General features: G+C 45.7%; 1 long non-coding RNA gene across 1 annotated transcript; it reads right to left on the reverse strand.

The window, feature by feature from the left end:
* Nucleotides 1–1,629: 1,629 nt before the first annotated feature.
* LOC144105233 (uncharacterized) lies at nt 1,630–3,197 on the reverse strand. Its single transcript, XR_013308729.1, has 3 exons — nt 3,056–3,197; nt 2,853–2,952; nt 1,630–1,966 (listed from the first exon to the last, which is right to left on the reverse strand). It is a non-coding gene; the product is annotated as an uncharacterized LOC144105233 (long non-coding RNA).
* Between the last annotated feature and the right edge of the window lie 4,710 nt (nt 3,198–7,907).

Below are 7,907 nucleotides of genomic sequence, written 5' to 3' on the forward strand. Positions count from 1 at the left end.
GTTTCATTTCAGAGGTAGCAGCTTCTCCGCCTAGGCGGGAGCAATCTCAAGGAGGTGGCGGCCAGTGTGATGAGTGCAGTGATGGGGGTGGCCTTGATTGTTCAGCCTGCGGGGGCGAAAGGGAAAACGCTCATTCGTCGGCATTAAGCTGTGCAGGATGGCAACAGGTATATCTGATTTTGAATTGCTGTAGCTTTTAATTGAGAAATATCGAGATTCCTGCTTTTAAACATGTACAAGTTTTTCCAAGCTATTTTCTTGCTGCATATTACTGTAATTTTGTATAACAGCTGATGAATATTCTGTTGCTGTGTTTATGTGATTAGTTTGGGTGTCTTAGTCATACAAAACTCCATAAAGAAGCAGCAGATGCCCCTCAAACCAATCACTTCCATTTGTCGTATTGTAATCCGTTGCCATGCACTTCCCTGCAATGGCCGCTTTGACGTCGACAGCAGTGTCCTCATGATAGCTATTTTTTTTTGCATTTCACTACTGTACAGTCCTTGTGTTGTTTGTTGGGATACCTTGTGTGTCAGTAACGTGTGGTTTTTCTGTGTCAAATCATGAAGATGGATTTCCATATGCTTGCAGGAAGTGTACAGTTTTAAAAGCTGCATTTCTTGGTCTTAATGCACACTCACCTTGCAGAGATGCCATCTGCGAGAGGCAGGGTGTCGACATCCTGGCAGCAGAGGGTTTTATTGGCAGGTGGTTGCCCGGTGCGTGTGACTGAGGGGCGGCCGAAAGAGGCGCTATATACCCAAGCATGCGAGCCTCCTAAGTCGCGCACTTCTGAGGAGCCACAAACTCCTTCGGGTTCAGCACCACCTGCTAACCCCTGTGCTGGGTCAGTACCCCCAGGCAGCACAAGAGCGTTGGTCGAACGTTAGGCTATCATTGGCAAAAATTGGCACGAACATCGGTCCTACACTGGCATTTGCGCTGAGCGCTACCATTTTGACACATTGGCCCTACTTTCATGCCAATTTAGGGCCAACGTACAGCCGATGAAGGGGCCAACGTAGGCCTGGCGTTCGTTCTGCGACATGGGCCAGTAAAGGTCTCAGATTGGCATCCAGCTTCCGAACATCGGCATCCAGGTTTCGAACATTTGCATCCTGTCTTCTAACATTGGTATCTAGCCGTCGAACATTGGTATCCGGCTTTCGAACAGACATCCAGCTTTCTGCAACCTGGGCCAGTAAAGTCTTGGACTGGCATCCAACTTTCAAACATTGGTACCCAGCTTTCGAAAAATGGTATCCAGCTTTCGAACCATGGCATCCAGTTTTTGCGCAATGGTATCCAGCTTTCGAACACCGGCACATGCAAAACCGACTGCTGGTTACTGACCAGCATTTTTGATTTAGTCTTCGAAAGTATCCAGGCTGCATGGCCGGCATCTTGCTTGGAGTGACAAATATGTGTAGGGTAAGAACCCTAGGATGTCCTCACAATCCAACACTCATCTCTAGGGAAGGGCTGACCTATACAACGAAGACGCAAACCTTGCACCTTGGTTACTTTTCGCAAACATAGTACTTTTCCACCCAATAGCCCGCAGGAAGGTAAGCAAGAAAAAAGCCAACCAAAAGTATCAAAAAAGAACTTTATTCAAAGCAGCTGTGAGGCACTTGAGGTGGTGTGCCTATAGGCAGGGCTCGGGCAGGGGTCAGGACCTGGAGTGGGGCGCCGGGCTTGTGGTGGGGCCCTGGGCAGAACTTGGGGTGGGGTATATTTATATTAATGTTTGTTGCGTGCCGATGATTCAGGTTAGACAACAGAGCTCGGCAATCTGCTGTAGCATGGCTATGAGATCCATAAAGTGCTTAACGAGCTGTCCTCCTGTGAACTGATTAGTCATATCTGAAGTAATCGTTGCACTTCTCTTGCAAAAGGACTTTTCCACTGCACTCAAATTCCTTCTCCAGCTTTTGCTCGATGTGCCCACAATGCGTGGAGCCTGCAAAGAGAGGAAGGATGTCATGATGAACCTAAATATGGCCGTCACAGGACAAAAACAGAAATGATTAAATAACACTGAATTTTGTGAGGCACAGTCGGCATGAAAACCCTCGACACACATTTTACTGGATAATTTGTAACAACTAGCACCGCATTTTTCGCACAAAATGAAATTTAATTTGCATTATCCCAAATTAGTGATCTTTAGGTAATTGCGCCGTTTCGCAGCTCCAGTAAGATATTCAATGTGAAAAAAACAATGTAATATAATATTGAAAGGAAGTAAATGTTTCATTTTGTTTTATTATCATAAGTACGTATCTCTAAATTGAGAGCGCATTTTTATTCAGGTAAAGATGAATAGGTTGGAGCATCTCCTCCATATGGACGTCGAAACAGCAGTTTTGAACAAAGTTTGCTTGTTTGGATGGGGTTAAAAATAAATACGCAAAGTAACTCAGAACACCTTTGTTTTTTATAAAAATCTAACAGTTTATCTTAGTCGCTTAGAATGCATGTACTGCAGATTCGAAATTGACTTGAAAACCACAGAAAACACCCGTCTGACCGTCCAGAGTAATGCATTTTTTTGTTCATTGGGAGTTAACTTGGCAAAAGCTTTGGCTTAAATTGCGGATTTTTCATTCCTCCTGCAGATGCGTTAACCACAGATAAAGAGCACAGAACTAGTACACATTTCCTTACCGACTGGTCTCTAGTATAACACAAAACAGCTCCGATTCCTATCCTGCATAGGCTGTACATGACAAAGGTATTCCTGAATAAATTGGATGAAAGGTAAGAAGAATTCAAACCCGCTGTTCGAAAAAGTAGTGAATGTTTGTTGAATTCATTGCACCAAAGACGAAAAATGAAATTCTTACCATTCGGGCAGATCTGCACTGCGCACGACGTCAAGCCAGACATTTGGCAATGAGAGTAGATACATAGAAGTCGTCCTCATGCTTTGTCTCGTTCTCTTTTCTTTGCGGAAAAAATAAAGCCGCATATAGTCAGAGCAACACTTACTCCCAAAATCACATTGATTTCCGAACGTATCTCAAGATAAAATATTTGTAGTACTTACAAGCAAGGTATTGCAGGCCAGGTTAGTGAACCGCGTCTGAGCTCTCATATAGTATCGAATGTGGGTTTTCGCTTGCGCAGACTACGAACAGAGCAGCTTGAGTGCGCATGCTCTTTCGTCGCATTGGTTGCGCGCCGCCGTGCCAGACAAGGCAAGACTCGTCCGGTCAAGAATGTGTCGTGGCGATGCATCGCGCTGTGACGAATGGCAGGGCAGACGACGTTGATGGGAGGGAGGGGCAGCAAGGAGGGGAGTCATTTTCTTTTACACAGCTTTTGTGGTCTCAAAAAAAAAGTTTCGAACTGAAAGGTAGAGAAAAGAAAATCTTGGGCTCGGTGGGGGAGCGGGAGGGGGGGCAAAGAGCCGCGCAGCGCGTACCTGCGCATGGAAGAAACAGCTAGGAGAAAGCGAGTAAAAAAAAAAGTGCTTCTGGGGGGGGGGGGGGGGGGGGGCGGTAGTGCGCTGCCTTGAAAAGGGCACGTTCAGGATATGAGTTGGGGGGATAGGAGACTTCAAAAGAGAGAGGGTAGGGGGGCCGAAACATGTGAAAGAGGTTTGGAATTCTTCGAGAATGAGTCATAAGCAGTTTTAAGGTAATGCTGTGGAAAACGTGGAAGCGTCAAAGTATTGTGGCAAAGCTGCTGGAGACGAAAAATGTGGAGCTCGAGATGGACTTCACCAAAAACGACTTCAGACACTCGCGCGTTCTGTGGAGCCGTGTGTTAGTTCAGGATGACTTATATGATATCATGAAATAACAAAAACAGAAAACAATAAATTAAATATTATGCAAGCAAATTCGCACTGTTTCGTTGTATTACATAGGAAACATGTGGCAATCAAGCTAGGTTAACATGGGTCTAACACCATTTGTCAGTACATTTATTTGCTGGTCGTCGAAGAATCCTCCAAAGTTTTGTTGGTGTGGAAATTTCACAAAAAAACTAAAAGAAACAAAATCGTGTTGAACTGTGGCTCGCAACTATTTTCTATGCTTTTCATCAATAAAGGTAATCTTAGAAAGAAAAAAAAAATTAATTTGCGAGCAAATAAGTATAGTCGTCTGCAAGAGCCATAGCCGTCAATGCAAACTACGCAACAAAACAATAAAATGCAAAAAACGTCATTTTGAAACATTACGATCTGCAGAAAAGGAAGAAAAACCAACTCGGAAAACACAGGGTAAGGCGCGATCACAGGGAACGACGTACGGAAGCGTAGGAATCGCTTACCGCGTGTTGAAGCGGCGGCATAATGTTTCGCGCGTGCGCAACTTATAATTGTAAATTACGAAGCCACTGCTTCTTTTCTAGACGTTGCTAAAATTGCGCGCAAAGTCGGCTTAGGAATGCACTTGCACTAAGTTATTACGTTTGATTTAGTATCTCTATTAAGCAGACACCCACTGCGCAGTGTGGCAGTGAATTCTCTAGAGGGAAGCAAAAAAGAGCTTTTTCATTTTAAAAAAAATCATGAAATGAAAGTGATTTGATTTTTTTTAGAAGGAAGCCCTCTTGGGCTGGTTTTCAGATACTCGCGCAAGGAGAGCGGGCAGAAACGCTTTAAAATACATAAAGTTCATACAAATAGGCAGGTTATTATGCCCAGAAATCGAAGAAAGGCAACAGCGTGAGCTCTGTCTCTGCACTCCTCAAAAAAGTATTTTTTTTATTAGCGGCGTGGCTAAGCCATATATAGTTACACGAATCATTACAACTGGGTCATGCCAGCGCATATTCGTTAATTACTAAATTTACCAGACCTTTTCAAAGGAACTTTAGTGGTTAGTTGCAGCCGCTTCAAGTTCCCAGTATTAACGATAGAATTCTACAGATCCGTATTTGTCTGGATGGTGTCGTCGTCGGCCTTAAGCCCGTTTCACATGCATGCAATTTTCGCCTGCGACACTGCGAACTCCGTCGGTCTGCGACAGGGGAGGGCCGTCGGTCTAGTCGCAGACGGCTTGCGATCGAGTTCCGTGCGGTTGGTATTCAGTCGCAGCATCGGTGTGTTCGCTCAGCGACTGAACAATGGGGAGCGCCGAGACTGCGTGCGACGTGCGGTCACGTGGGAGCTGTTGCCACGGTGGAAGAAAAACTGTTTACTCTAATCAAAACATTGAAATAATGCCCGACATCTAAAAATACACTCGTCATAACATCATCAACAGATTTCGTGTAGCGTTTCGGTCGCGTTTAATCATGGATTGGCTTTGCAAACATGAAGAAACCTTGACTGTCCCTTCGACCGAATTCGCTGCGGAGTTGCATGTGAAAGCACAGGCCAAAAATCGCAGTGCGGCGTCACCGGCTAGGCCGACTGTTTTCGTTTTAGTTGCAGGATGTGAAACAGGCCTTATGCGACAGAGCGGTTCCTCTGTGGCGGAATATGCACACTCGACTGACCACCACCGAATTCTCCGTGACGTCGTTGCAAAACTCAAAATCAGCGAACGAACCGAACAAAACGTGCAGTAGCACACAGCAAGCGAAAGCCTTTGGAATGCTTTGGAATGCGTTGGGAAATTGTTGGGAAGCACCTTAGAACACAATTTATCAGCGGCGGAGCCCGCGGCAGACGTCGCCGCGCCGCGCCTCGACGGCGCCGACACGCTCGACTCCTTTAGTTGCTCCTGTGCGAGAGCTCCCTTTGGCCGGGGCGATCTGCTGACAGGTTAATTCGGTTCATTTTAGTTTTTTCGTCGTAACTATGCCGCTATCTCCGACTGCGCAGTCAGAAAATATTCGCTGTTTATCCAACTGCACACATATACCGCGAAAGTGTTCGGTAAGAAAAAGATTATAAAACTTCAAATTCTTGAACTCGCCCAAGCGCAGCCCATGAGCTCAACATATAAACTATTATAAATAATACATTTTAAAATCAATCTTCTGTCCAGTATAATGGATGGTGCAATGTTCGCCAACACCTGCCTGTATACTTTTAATACTGGATAAGGGGTGGCAAGCCAAGGCCAATATACCCACATTTCGAAAATGGCTTAGCGAATTCTGGCAGATAGTGGGATAACTCTGGCTAAGATGGCCCATGATAGCCAGGTTTAGAAAATGGCATAGCCAATTCTGGCAAAGAATGGGAGAACTCTGGCTAACATGGCCCATCATAGCCATGATTTTTTGATGGCACAGCCAATATCAGATCCTCATTGGCACATCTGGGCCTACTTAGGGCCAAGCTTTGCCAGTGGCTTTCAAGTATTTGCCCGCTGTCATGTGCTACCTGGGCCCGCCCAGGCGCGCCCTCAGCCTCTTGCCCAGCAACCCCTCCAGGCATGGCCATCACCTCCCCCGCAGTGGCCCACCCAAGCTCTCCCCCTTCCCCTGGCCCCCCTCCAAATCCTCCTACCCACGCCCAGCTGCCCCACGCAGCACCATTGCCACATGGATGGTCGCCCGGCCACGGGCACATGAAAAATAAAAAGAAACAAAATATTTTTCTGAAATTTCTGTTTTCTTGTTTCATTTGGTGGCTGCTGAACATTAAGTAAAAGATGTGCATGAATTATTGTTTGCAAAAAAAAATAAATATGAAATAAAAATACTGCATGCAGTTTTGAAATTTTAATGGGAGTTCGAACCAATTGCATATACAGCTAGAAGTCCCACGGTGTTGAAAACCACAGACGGGACCTCTGAATGCATGCGATAATTCTGCACTGGTCTCGGGGAAAAATACTGGAAATTCCTGGAGGCAGCCAAGCTATGCCGACATCCGAAAGGCCACTATTCGGCCATATTGGGCCCTATATTGGCAGTGATGTTCGAGATATTCTTGGCATCAGATTGGCTGAACATCAGCCCAATCTAGGCGGGAATGTTGGGCCATCCTTGGAAAGAATTTCGATTTACCTAAACGCCAATGAAGGGCCGATATTCGCGCCAAATTTCGCCAATCATATTCCATCGGTGGGTCGTTATTGGCGTGCTGCTTAGGGTAGCTCCATTTTCCCACGGCTGACTCTGCTACTGCTAGAATTTCAGTGACTCTGCTATGCTGTTCCAGCGTTTCATCCCTGATCTTATTTGCTGTGATTATTTCTATGACTTGAGCGCTGTCGAGCTGGCTCGGCAAACAGCGTCTTCAGTGTCCGCAAGAAAGCTGTTTCAGCGTTTCAATCCCTGATCTCATTTTTTTCTTATAACTGAATGTGTCTGCCGTGTAGCTTACCTAGGAGAGATCGCAGTTAGATATAGAAGTGAGCACGAGAAAAGGTGTTTCAGTGTCTGAATACCTGATCTAAATTTCTGTGATTCACTCTTTTTGCGTTTCGTGTAGCTGAATCAGTGATAATCACCTTGAGATATGGCAGTGAGCAAGAGGAGAGCTGTTGCAGTGTTTCATTCCTGATGTCATTCTCTGCGATCAACTCAATGTATGTGCTGTGTAGCTGCCTCGGCTACTTCAGTGTTTTATTCTTGATATCACTTGCATTGATTATTACGGGCATAACGTGGGAAAATTTTACTCTGTACCCAACAAGTGAACTTCGCCATATGAAGTTCCATGTCGAAGGTGTGGTGCTATATGGGAACGAAAAGTGCCCTTCGGAATGGATCAGATTGCGGCTGTATACTGCAAATGCACCTAACTTTCTCGTCCGCCATTTACATAAGGCAAATGAGCTGCACCTGTTCGCCGACAACATACACTGCTTTGGGCAATCACACGGCACACTGTGGGGTGATATATTAGGTACAGTGCGAATATCTTCTGAGCCCACCCTAATGCGCACCTATTCCCCGCACTGACCTGCGGAAGAGAAGGAGAGTCAGTTGACCAGCTTTCTTCAGTCTGGAACTAAGCGGATTAAGTGTTGTACTTACGGCGCACT

This window comes from Amblyomma americanum, chromosome 1 (assembly GCF_052857255.1).
Source record: "Amblyomma americanum isolate KBUSLIRL-KWMA chromosome 1, ASM5285725v1, whole genome shotgun sequence".
NCBI classification, from domain to species: domain Eukaryota; kingdom Metazoa; phylum Arthropoda; class Arachnida; order Ixodida; family Ixodidae; genus Amblyomma; species Amblyomma americanum.